Source organism: Columba livia, chromosome 3, assembly GCF_036013475.1.
Source record: "Columba livia isolate bColLiv1 breed racing homer chromosome 3, bColLiv1.pat.W.v2, whole genome shotgun sequence".
Classification (NCBI taxonomy): Eukaryota; Metazoa; Chordata; class Aves; order Columbiformes; family Columbidae; genus Columba; species Columba livia.
This window is the reverse complement of record NC_088604.1, coordinates 23,705,284-23,719,092: the sequence shown is the minus strand read 5'-3', so window position 1 is coordinate 23,719,092 and position 13,809 is coordinate 23,705,284. Positions and strand designations below refer to the sequence as shown.

Sequence of the window (13,809 nt, the reverse complement as noted above, 5' to 3'; positions counted from 1 at the left end):
TCTGTCTTAAAATTATTGCATACATATTTGCGTGAATGCATGAACACATGCAAGTGTATATGTTCATTTCAACACAAAAATGACCAGAGCATAGATGTTAATAAAATATACTGGGCACTAGAACAAAACCATAAATCTGAAAATGTCCACTCAAATTAATAACTCTCATTTAAAGTTTCCACATTTTCTAATGAAATACATAAAATCATATTCAAAGCCACGTATTTTTAGATTAGTTGATAGTGGATTTTTCAGATTATATCTTGATACTTACTCATTTTTGAATCTTAGCATAAAAAACATCTAGATCTAAGTACTTTTATCTTGTTAGGTATTTTACTACTTACCACTTTTCTCTTTTCAATCCACTGTTTTCCAATACTGAGTCTAAATATGTAACTATGAATAATTATACATAGTAGTAATAATTAAATATTCTTATTAAACTGCAGTGTGCTGTGATACATTTTTACTTTTGTTTCTTTAAAATCAATTTACTTTCTCAAAAAAAGGACAGAGAAACCCCTATCCATGGGAAAGAGAAAAAAAAATCATTTATATTTTACCTTTCTGTAACAAAATGCTGAATAAATGACTTATAGTAAGTTGAACAATGTGCAGTCTATATGTACTTCGTAATTACAACACATGTATTTCCCGTGCAAGTTTTTGAAGACTCTATTCTTGACTTCTTTAATATAGTTAAGGAAAAAATGTTTATCTTACCATAAATTAATGCAAATGTTTAGCTGCAGAAAATACCATTTTTCTGCATGCTCTCATAGCATATTGATGAGATGTAAACACTCTTTCTTTGCAAAATCAATTGAGCTCACTTTCTCTTAAAACCAATTCACGGCCTTGAGAAAGGCATATATTCAGGAAAAAAAAGGCAAAAATACAAAACTGTCACATCGTGGAACATTTTGCTGTAGCAAGACTTCTCTTTGAAATAAATAACTTATTTAGTTCCAAACTGAGCTGTTATATTTTATTTAGTATCATAATTAGATGTGAGTATTTGTCACTGAATGATCTTCAATTTTAAAGTCATTAAGTTTTATAGAGATTATTAAATCACCCTGCATTTTTAAAATATGGACAAGCATTTAAAATATGAAAAAGGTCCAACAACTACATCTACTCAAATTTGTACTAATATGTAGTCTCTGATTCTGCAAAATGCTGTATAATTTTAGAAGAGAAAATTTAAGCATGCTTCAAAGGAAGAGAAGTGAAATTACTAATAGAAGAGATTCTTGACATCTTAATGGTTTCTATATTCAAAACTGTTCCATTAGTTTTTAATTTTTATTTTTCTTCTCTTGCCTTTGCAAGAATGTTGTTTAAGCATTGCTTTTCATATTTGTTACAAAATGAAATTAATTATCTGATTTCAAGGAAGTTTAAGCATAATAATACAAAAATTGGTACTGACTGTTCAGTGATGTCTATTAAATTGTACAATGTATGTTTTCTATGGAAGTTCAGACTTACTTGCAAAAACACTACACCTCTGTCTACTACAATAACAAATAAGTTCCATTCATTCTATACAATAAATGTTTCTCAATGGATTTAGGAATTTTACTAGGGCAGAGTTTAATGAGGTGGCTGTGGGTTAACTTATTACTCTGTTCACTGGACTCAAAAAGGCAATTTTAATTAGTATTCTGTGGGCAGGTTAATAGTTCATCAGTCACAAGAATACATGGAAGGAATCACACACCCAGACAGATCAATTATTTTGTTATGTTCAAAACAATGAGGTATAAGTAAAGACTTGGAGCTTGCTTTCACGCAGCAGAAAGTCCACACTATAACATCCAGCTGGGTGAAAGGTAAAGAGATATGCTAACAGACATGTTGATGATCGCAACATAAGAAAAAGAGGTGGAGTTTTAGGTCTTTCAGTTCCAGACAGTATGGGCTATAGGGAATTTTCTTTTTATTAATCTTAGCTTTGTTTAGCAGTGCAACAAAAGATATTTATTTCCTTAACTTCATGTATCTTGGAAAGATGTATTTGCTTTAGGATCATGATGATTGTGTATGTGAAGTCTTAAAAGCAAACATGTTTAAGGCTTACAGTATCCTCAAGTTGCTTTCACATAAAGCCTACATCATCTTTATCATTATCTATCAATACAAATCTGATATTGGGACTTCCGTCCCCAAATAATTGAATCTAGATTTAACACATATCCTTCTGGATAATAAAAGATATGAATAAAAATACTTTTACTTTATGGACTGTCTGACTGAAATGGAATTTTTATCCTACTTCTTTCTAAATAAAAATATCTTACTAGCATTTTGAAACCTGTGAACTTAAAAAAAAAAATCAATTACAGAAATAATATCCAGGTTTCCAAAATAATGAATTGAGTTTAAGATGTGCTGGAAGTTGTGCAGATTTTCATCCCTGTCTTTTGTTGGAGTTATGAATGACAGAACTCTTGAAAATTGAACTGTATATTGAAGGTCTGATTTTAAGATTAGATTGAGGAGCCTACTCTTGTGCTCTTCAGATTTGAAAATATTTATCAGAATTCTTAGGGTCTGTGTTTGATTTTTTTTTTCCACGAAGGTAGACAGTTCATGACATTTTGTTACTCTGTATTTTAAATCAGTTTTGACCTACTTAAGCAGTGAATTTTTGTCCTTTTATCAGGTTAGTTTACACACAACCTTTTACAAGACAAAACAATATTTCCTCTTAACATAATATTCAGTGCAGTTTGAAGAACATAATGTGCTGGCATATTTTAAGGATTTTTTTTTTTAATTATATGTAACATTTTTAAGTTTTGTATTCTGGTGCTAGTGGGAGGAGATTTTTAATGCAAATTCAAAATTAAAACAAATTTTGACTTCCTATGGGGATAGTGGCATATTTCCAGCTTTTAAACAACCTTATCAAGATTGGTTTTAGTTAAATCTTTTTCTGAGCAACACAAAAATCTAACTTAAGATTGGTTCTTCTCCTGTTCAAAGGCATTTCTGTTAATGCTTTGCTTATTTTGAAGAGTTTATTTTCTTACCTTAACATTTAATTGTTTCCTCTGAGTCCCACTATTGTAACTTGTGATCAGCATCCTACTGAGTCATTTATTAAACTTTTAGTGCTTGCAAATACAACTTTATGGTGCTCTTCTGACTTTCTGTCAAGTACATGCTGTAATTCTTGGTAACTCTAGATTGGTTTAGATATTCTGTTATACAGTTTCTCAACTTTTTAGAATCAGCAACTTTGGACTATTCTTGTGAGGGCTTACTGATCTGTTGTCTTTATCTCTTTCTTGCTGTTAGTATAGTCTTTTCATTATGTTCTAAGCATGCCTCTATCCCTTGCTGTTTCAATTCATTCTCCAGGCTGTGGGATTTTTTGCAAGACTTACTACTTTGGATTTCCTGCTGCTTTCTCTATTTTATGGTAACACTGCTAGATGCAAGGGCTTCAGTTTTCAACTCCAGTGTCTACAGGAGGGCAAGGTTTTATGTTGTTTCAGCAATGATACCTAGTTTTACACAATATTTTTCTGATTGCAGATCGTTGTATAGTAGATGTGTCATGGGCTGCAATAGTTCTAAGTTTAATGACCTGGTAAATAAAGAGTATGTCCCAAGTATTTTTTTATTTTTTTTTATCCTTAAGAATGTACTTTGTCTACAGCACAAAGCATAGATATTAACTATGTGGTCTAACCACTTTTTTCATTCTTTATAAAAATGTTTTTCACTGCAGTTGCCATAACTGAAGACATTGGAATTCATTAGAGGGAAGGAAGGGCACTTCACATAGAGTTTTACAGGGCTGTGCTTTCAGGTTTTTGTAAAAAGTCAAACTATACCTTAATACACTGTCATAAAATGGTATTTCTGATTTATTGCCTTTCAAAGCACATACCTGGGGAACTTAAGGTATCTTACTCAGGAAAACCTTCCTCAGTCCACAGCTAGGAAATCCACATAATCATAGAATACATCCAACCAGGGAACACGCCAGAGCAGCGACAAATATTCCATCACTGCCTCCCAAGATGAGAACCAGAAGGCCAGCCACCTCAAGGATACACATGGCTGCAGTAGATCTTTCTGCACCCCTCATGAGAAACCCACATGCTTGAGTACTTCTCTGAAGTGTCTATACACCAATGCATGTAGCATGGGGAATAAAAAGGAAAAATTAGAGTTCTAGGGCAGTCCAAGAGAGCTGGCTAATATTCAAACATCACTTCCTCCATGCTCAAGACCAATACATCCCTATGAGCAAGAAATCAAGTAAAGGGATTAAGAAGCCAGCATGGATGAGTAAGGAACTTGAGTCAAAACTAGCTGGAAGAGGATGTTTGAGTAATGTGGAAAAAGGGACTGACCACCTGGGAGGAATATAAGGAGGCTGTTAGGCTCTCAGGATAGATTTAAGACTGGAGGAAAACAGCATTTTGAATTTAGAATTGACTCATATTGACACCCTATGCCATGTACATCACACAAGTGTACATCATACACTAAGAATGCCCTGATAGGATGATTTCCCATGGTGTATTAAAAATCAAAGCACAGTTTTGTATACTCTTTTCGTCTTTTGCACAGTGTTAAAACTGAATTTTGTGCCATATGTAAATGTCATATTTAAATTTCAACTTCTTTATTTTGTATTTACTGGAACAGTGTCTTTAATTTTAGAAGGATAAGACATCATTAACAAAGGATTCACACAGTTTAGAATTAACACTATTAAGGTCTCATTTATGAAAAAAGCAAATACTGGTTAAGTTCCCTCCTGCTTTAAAATAGGCTCACATATTTTATTTTTTCCTAATTAAGCGGTATAATTTAAACCACAAAGCATAACTAAAGCAATGATATGAGACAGCTACTGTTGTAGTGTAAGGATGAGATTTTAAACTTCCACTGTCCTAAAATCTTGTATAGGACTTCCAGGGTAGCTCTGATTCTCTACAGTCTTAAATATATTTTAAAAAACAAACAAAAGTGCCCGTATATTTCAATATAATGTGCAAAATGTGCATAGAAGCCTCCCGGAGCAATAATCTCATCTAAAACTCACTACAGTATATGTTCATTCTCAATTTGAATTTAAACACATAAACTGTAACACTTAATTCTATGTACATACAACTGACATTAGAAAGAAAAATACAAATATTGCACAAAAGCAAGCATTTTTTTTTTTTTTAAATCGTGTATTTGTGGGGTTTATTTTGTGTGGTTTGTATGTATGTATTAGAACATTATGATTTTGTTAATAATGTTGATATTTCTACTTTACAAGACATCACGTGGATGACATGTAGTAGCATAGCTTCTGTATAATATTTTCTTAATAAGTTTACTGAAATTCTGTTGGATGACACTCTAACACAAGTAGGGTTGGAACAGAAGACTCAGTTTTGGAATTACAGACTTTTAGGACGAAACTTGTTTTGCACATATGGGTGCTGAATGTCTAAACTCCAATTATACTTGATACAGATCCATCAAATAGTCAGTAGATTCGAAACAGTGCATCAGCTCATCCTAAAGCAGTCCGCTAGAGGCTGACCAGCGAAATTACTATTTGGGTTTTGTCTGCCTTCACTGAATCAGAATAAATGGGATTTAGACATTTTAAATTTCAACATGCCCTGTTTATTATATACACAACTTTGCGGAATAAAGTATGCTATTTTAGGTGAAGAACATATCTCACAAATTGAATGGGAAGTGTCCCATAATGGCCATATGTTGAATGAAAAAGCATACCTTTGGAGTAGGAGTACATGAGACTTAACTAAAAGAAAGTTTAAAAAAAAAAAATATCTCCGACATTAATAGAACTATTTCCAAGTGTGAGTCTTTTAGTCTAACTGATATACCCAAATCAAACCACTTTCTATATTAATTTTTAATGTCTCATTGGTGCATCCATTACAAAAACTTTTGCCTCTTGCTGTCTTTAAAGTCTGTTGGAGGTAATGATGGAAGACGGACATTTGGGATTGGTACTCATCTCATGATCCAGGCACAAATTTCCTGCAATACAGGAAAGTACTGTATTTCCTATTTTGTAGGGAAAGCTAACTGAATGAACATATTTAATGCTTCTGGCATTATTTATGGTGATATTTGTTTTATTTATTTTTCTCAGATGATTTTTAACACTAAATGAAGAATCATATTGAACTCTGAAGTTTTTCTCTCCTGAGACAAATGCTGCAAATACAGCCTGACAGTTATATTCCCTGTTGCTTACTTTTCCTTTGACCTTCCTTTTTCCATGCTGTTTTTGAATGAAGGAGAATAACTACTGAGCCTTATCTGTGTTGAGTATCTCAGATTTGCTTTGAGGATATCAGCTAGGTTTACTTTACAGAGATTTAGCTGTGGGGTATGAATTTTATGAGCCTTGGCTGGATGACATACTGAGGTGGAAATGACAATTTAGGGGAAAACAAAAAAGTGGGACTTTTAGAAAGAAGCTATAGAAGCATGCACATGAAGGAATGGAAAAGGAGAGATAGTAGTATATTTAGTGTGATATTGTCTTTGATTTTACAATATATCCATATTTAAGAAAGACAGTTGGAATATATTAGCTGGTAATTTAACTCTCAAGACAAACAAAAGATTCAACCTCCAAAAAAAGGGAATGTATTAGAATGTGGCAAAGTTTTCATTGGCAAGATTAAGCCATCTGTTATAAGGCTTAATGGAAGCTATTAAAACAAACAAACAAAAAAAAACCCTCAAAACCTTCACAGTTATCAAGAAAATTTTGTTAAATACAAAGGTATGACATTTTAAAAGTTCTAATACTTTTGTTTCCTCGTGTTCTAATACCAGGTTAAGGCCAAAGAAAAAAGAATTTTCCTTTCCAAAGAGGGCAATATGTAATATTTTCACTGTGATATGTTTGTACTGTATCTGCATGGGTAAGAATTATACAAATCCATTATTGTCATTATTTTGTTGAATACTTACTGCAGTGAAAGTGATACATATTTGTCTTTCTTATAGGTACACTTTTCCAGCCTGAATGGCTGTTAAATTCTTTATTATTTTAGCCTATATCTTGCAAATCAAAAACATGCTATTTCTTTTTTAATTTGTTTACTTTATAGCTAAAACAATAGCAAAACCAAACCAAAGCAATAACTAAAGAAACCACAAAAAAAAACCAAATAAACCAAACAATGAAACAACCAACAACAAACCCCACGACCAGAATATGTAAACGTGCCTTTTTGGTTTACAGTTCCCAGAAACCATCTTTAAAAATTAAAAACAAACATAAAAACAAACACCAAACAACCAAACAAAAAACCCAACCAAACAACCACAAAACCAAACAACTACAGCAACTAAACTGTCGTCGTTGGCTTTTATCATTATCCAGCCACTGCCACATACGTGCTTCACTTATTGCTGAAAGTAGGGTTGTTGCCTCAAGCTTTTTTCTTAGACCAACATATCTTCTGCAAGTGCATCATCTCTTTTGTTCACTATGTTTTTTGTCCCTTCATCTTCCTTTGCCTCAGTTTCTTTTTACTGTTTTGATTTCCATCAATATATTTCTTTTCTCTTGTAGCTTTAACTTTTTATTCTTTTTCATTTTATATATTATCAGAACAGAAAAGATTCAGATAAAAAATTGAAATATAGAGTCCTAAAGGGAGCTCAAAAAACAGTAAATGAGTGGTCAACTGAAACTTTAAGGGTTTTTTAACCAGAAGAAAATAGTAAGTTTTTATTCATAGTTTCTAGATATATTGCCTAAGAACATACTATTTGATGTGGTGACGTATTATTCCACAAAAAAATATATATATGTTTAATTTCTTCATAGTGAAAGGACTTCAGACAACTTTACCAAATGCAGAATTAATCGAGCTTTAAAAGCCATAGGTGAATATCCATTAAATATACCTGAATATAAGACACTATCTTAATTACTTTGTTTCCACACATTATAGAAGACAAATCAACGCATTTGTTATTACTGCTGCGTATATATACACATACACTCTCACACAGACACATGTAAAATAAACAACTGAATGTTTTGTTTGCACAATCCCAAAGCAGTTAAATATAGCAACTAATTACTATTCTTTCATGTAATTCAGGATATTTCCTGACAGAAAAAAACTCCGAGCGTGTATTAGAAAAATCCTACAACTAAATTTCCACAGACTTTTGTTATCTGTTTTGTTCTAAAAGTTAGTTCCTAACTCCCTTGCTAAGAACTACTAGGCTTATTCAGTATTACATTGTCATATCTATAAATCTAAGATGTCAGTGTTTATGTGTAGATATTTTTCCCTGGAGTTTGAAAGTGTCTTCAGCTATAGATATATCATACCTGACAATGTCCTTGGATATTGTATTTGTTTATATACCATTTACTTTGCTTTGTGCTTTTTTTTCTCTGTTTTAGTTTATCAGGTATTCTACACAAATTGTCTTTGTGCAGACCCTGAGCAGTGAGGTGGCTTTGATAATGACAATGACATAAACCCACATTTAGTCCACAAGGAGACAATTGCTAGAGAATAATTTATCCACCTACAGTTGTGGGTCACCTCACAGAACATGTTGATTTGTTTTGCCCCGAAACATAGTCAAAGTTTCATTGTGCATAATGCTCTCTGTTTATTTTGTCTTCTGAAACTTTTTTTTGGGTACCATTACTACTGGGAAAATACCAGCTGATATCTTATAGGCAAAAAATCAGGAAATTCTAAGAAATTCGTAGACTGCATAGTGAAGTGTATATATCTCGGAAAAATAATTAGATTATTTTTAAAATGTATTTGTATTTTCTGGAAATTATTACGATTACTTTCACTTTTTTTTTTAAGCAATATTATAGATTTTTGGCATCACTGTAAATAGAAACCTCTAGGTATTTGCATAATAAATTTGTGTCAGCACTTCATTTGACACTCATTTAATTAGCTCACTTTTGTACATTACTAAACAGGAGCCTAAAATTATAAGTAAAGAGCCACTGGGGAAAATAGTAAATATATATTTAGATGTGCAAATCTCAGATTTCAGGAAGATGGAGTTAAATGGAAAGGATAAAGGCAATTCTATTTATTGGAATTTTTACTTAGTATGGGAAATACAATAGGGTTTGAAGTAAGTTATAGTATAAAAAGGTTTTCAACATGTTGTGTGACAAAAATGGCACAGGGGCTAATTTGATACTTAAGAAGCACCACCACAGTCAAAACCAAGATCACGATCCTTCCTATCATCAGCTCAAGTTGGCCTACTTTAGCATGTGAACACTGGTGGTCTGACTAGGCCCACAGTACACTTAACAGACTGTTTACACAACCTTTTAAACACAGGTTTCAATTTAGCAGGCAAATTCTGAGACCTCTTGAAGACTATCATGAACCTCAGGGTGTCAGGGTATCAGTGTGTCACATGTCTATGTCTGGCTTTTTTTTGAGTCTTAAGTTTTTATACTAATTAAACCTTGCAGAGCAAAAGTTTAGCTACTCTTTTAAAATATGACATTATTTGCTTCTAAACATATTACCCATAAATCTTCAAAAGTGAGAACAGGTTTTAGGCATCAGATCTACACATGGTTAATGCTTATCTGTTGTACTAGAAAATAACACCAAGTGCTTGCTTTTCACATCTTTGGTTATTTCTCTGTCTCTGTGCAGAAGCAGACTTTGCATAAATGTTCAATGTTTTCAGTAGGAAGTAACTTGTCTAAATATTTTTTCTCATTCCTTATATTTCCAGTATTATGAGATAGACACTAAGCTGGGAGGTGTGGCTGACACACCAGAAGGCTGTGCTGCCATCCAGCGGGACCTGGACAGGCTGGAGAGTTGGGCGGGGAATAACCTGATGAAATTTAACAAGGGAAAGTGTAGAGTCCTGCATCTGGGCAGGAACAACCCCAGGTTCCAGTATAGGTTGGGAAATTACATATTAGAGAGCAGTGTAGGGGAAAGGGACCTGGGCGTCCTGGTGGACAACAGGATGACCATGAGCCAGCACTGTGCCCTTGTGACCAGGAAGGCCAATGGCATCCTGGGGTGTATTAGAAGGGGGGTGGTTAGTAGATCGAGAGAGGTTCTCCTTCCCCTCTACTCCGCCCTGGTGAGACCACATCTGGAATATTGTGTCCAGTTCTGGGCCCCTCAGTTCAAGAAGGACAGGGAACTGCTGGAGAGGGTCCAGCACAGGGCAACCAAGATGATTAAGGGAGTGGAGCACCTCCTTTATGAAGAAAGGCTGAGGGAGCTGGGGCTCTTTAGTTTGGAGAAGAGGAGACTAAGGGGGGACCTCATTAATGTTTATAAATATATAAAGGGTGAGTGCCATGAGGATGGAGCCAGGCTCTTCTTGGTGGCCAACAATGATAGGACAAGGGGTAATGGGATCAAGCTGGAACACAAGAGGTTCTGCTTAAATTTGAGAAAAAACTTCTTCTCAGTGAGGGTAACAGAGCACTGGAACCGGCTGCCCAGGGAGGTTGTGGAGTCTCCTTCTCTGGAGACATTCAAAACCTGCCTGGACATGTTCCTGTGTGACCTCACCTAGGCGTTCCTGCTCCAGCAGGGGGATTGGACTAGATGATCTTTTGAGGTCCCTTCCAATCCCAAACATACTGTGATACTGTGATACTGTGATAGAACATAAAATGAAATGCTGAGCTTAGTTATTTATCTCGTCTCTATATCCAGTGAAAGAATGGTTTAGACAAAGCTTCTCAGATGGGCCAGCCCTTTTTCATGCAGCAATTATCTCAACCATTCCAATTATCTCACCATTCCAGGCTCACTGGAAAAGATACAAGTGAAGAGACTGGAACATAATGCGGATGTTCTTTTGTAAACCGACCAATCAATGGTGCTGGCTGGAGGGCAGGGAACCTCAGGGTTTTCTGCACTGTCGTGTCGCCTTTGTGATGGATCTGAGCAGAATAAACCAGAGTTCCTGAAACAGTCTTTAGTCACAAAGTCACAGGAAGAACAGTTTCACAAAGCCAGAGGACGGTACATTCACAGAATCATAGAATCACAGAATGTTAGGGATTGGAAGGGATGTCAAAAGATTATCTAGTCCAATCCCCCAGCCAGAGCAGGAACACCTAGATGAGCTTACACAGGAAAGTGTCCAGGTGGGTTTTGAATGTCTCCAGAGAAGGGGACTCCACAACCTCCCTGGGCAGCCTGTTCCAGTGTTCTGTTACCCTCACTGTGAAGAAGTTTCTGCTCATATTTAAGTGGAACCTCATGTGTTCCAGTTTGTATCCATTGCCTCTTGTCCTGTCATTGGTTGTCACTGAGAAGAGCCTGGCTCCACTCTTGTGACTCTCACCTTTTGCATATTTATAAACATTAATTAGGTCACCCGTCAGTCTCCTCTTCTCCAAGCTAAAGAGGCCCAGCTCCTTGAGCCTCTCCTCATAAGGGAAATGCTCCACTCCCTTAATCATCTTTGTTGCCCTGCACTGGACTCTCTCCAGCAGCTCCCTGTCCTTCTTGAACTGAGGGCCTAGAACTGGACACAACATTCCAGATGCGGTCTCACCAGGGCAGAGTAGAGGGGAAGGAGAACCTCTCACGACTTACTAACCAACCCCCTTCTAATAGACCCCAGGATGCCATTGGTCTTCATGGCCACAAGGGCAGAGTGCTGGCTCATGGTCATCCTGCTGTCCACCAGGACCCCCAGGTCACTTTCCCCTACTCTGCTCTCTAACAGGTCCTTCCCCAACTTATACTGGAACCTGGGGTTGTTCCTGCCCAGATGCAGGACTCTACACTTGCCCTTGTTATATTTCTTTAAATTTTTCCCCACCCAACTCTCCAGCCTGTCCAGGTCTCACTGGATGGCAGCACAGCCTTCTGGCATGTCAGCCACTCCTCCCAGTTTTGTGTCATCAGCAAACTTGCTGACAGTGCACTATATTCCCTCATGCAGGTCGTTGATTAATATATTGAACAATAGTAGTCCCAGTACCGACCTTTGAAGGACTCCACTAGATACAGGCCTCCAGCTAGACTCCACCCCATTGACCACAACTCTCTGGCTTCTTTCCTTCAGCCAGTTCACAGTCCACCTCACTACCTGATTGTCCAGTCCATACTTCCTATGTTTAGCTGTGAGGATGCCACGGGAGACTGTGTCAAATGCCTTGCTGAAATCAAGGTAGACCACATCCACTGCTTTGCCATCATCTATCCACCTGATTTTGTCTTCATAAAAGGCTATGAGGTTGGTTAAGCATGACTTCCCCTTGGTGAAGCCATGTTGACTGACCCTAATGACCCTCTTATCTTTGATATACCTTGAGATGGCACCAAGGATAAGTTGTTCCATCACCTTTCCATATCATAAATGCAAATAAAGCAAAAGAAATAATGTTGCTTCAGGTTTGTTTCATATTCCTTGCCCAGATTTATTGTAGTTAAAAATGTGCTGTATGTGGATAGATAGATAGATAGATAGATAGATAGATAGATAGATAGATAGATAGATAGATAGATAGACAGATAGATAGATTCTCCCAAAGAGAAATTTATCCCTTAAACTAAATAGTTGTGTGTCCTTTTGAACTCAGGACATTCTATGATTCTATGAAACCAAAGCACAGTGAGAGGAAATGACTGGAGATTGTTTCAGAAGTACACCCTTGATCAAAGCTTTGATATGAATGTATTTTTAACCTTCTGGTACAACTATCATGACATGTAGAGAAGGCTGACATTTGCAGATACTTTGTACGTGTAAGATCAAATTGGGTCCCTGGGTAAGCAAATGCTTAAAAAAGTCCTTTTAAGATTTTGTGTTATTTTCCTGTTGTTTGTTGCTTGGTTTGTGTTTTTAGTTTTTGTTTTGTGTGTGTTCTTGTTTGTTTTTTTTTTTGTTTGGTTGGTTTGGTTTGGTTTTTTTGCCAAGTGAAAGAAGAATCTCATGCAGAGTATGGACACAGGGAGAATATGTGTCTCACATTTTAATTCAGTCTTTCACAAAGCTACACATAATTCTTATTAATGTTCTGTGTTATCAGCTGTCAAGTTGATAGTTTCCTGAGTGATCGTTCTTTATAATTGTCACATAGATATTTTGAATATCTTGATGTCGGCATTGTTTTTCTCTCTAATTAGGTCAGATTTTTTTCCCTCCCTTATTTTAAACACACTTACTGGAAGGTTATATTTGCCTCATAGTATTTCTCAGAAGCAGGTAGTGCATGCATGCCATTGCATATGTGCAGGTCTCTGTTTATAACTCTAAATGCTAATTCTTTTTTTTTTATGTTAGCCAGTTATTAACTTTATAGAATCAGTAGCCTTTCTGCTCTTACCTTGTATTAAAGTTAATTTTTTCATGAAACGACATGTTCAATTATTGTTCTAGATCATCCATCTTCTATAATGACCATTTAAATAATAATAATAAAAAATATAGTAAATAAAGCAATAACTACTTCCACTTGAAGCGAGCAAAGGAGTTCTAATGATTCCAAGGTAAATGTTCAGCCACTCCACAAACACAGTACTACTGAACTCTACAGAAAGTCATCTTTGATTCCACTTGTTCTTTCTGCACAGTTTGGTTCCATCAAGAACAAATGGAGGTATGAGACTGATGGTATGCTTTGCACTTGAGATCCAATATATAGATTAACAATGCATTCATCTTGTCATTTTTAAAAATTGCCTGTCCAGGTGTGATTCATGTAAAGGTTAAACATATATAGTTAAGAGTCTAGAGGCAAACACCTAGCTTCAAGTCAGATGAATAATTATTTTAACT

The 13,809-nt window shown here is 35.6% G+C and overlaps 1 protein-coding gene across 2 annotated transcripts in view; it reads left to right on the top strand.

Annotated features, from left to right (window-relative positions):
- The window catches only part of CSMD1 (CUB and Sushi multiple domains 1), a 1,084,328-nt gene that overhangs the window by 758,243 nt on the left and 312,276 nt on the right, over positions 1–13,809 (top strand). The gene's annotated exons all lie outside the window — the stretch shown is intronic.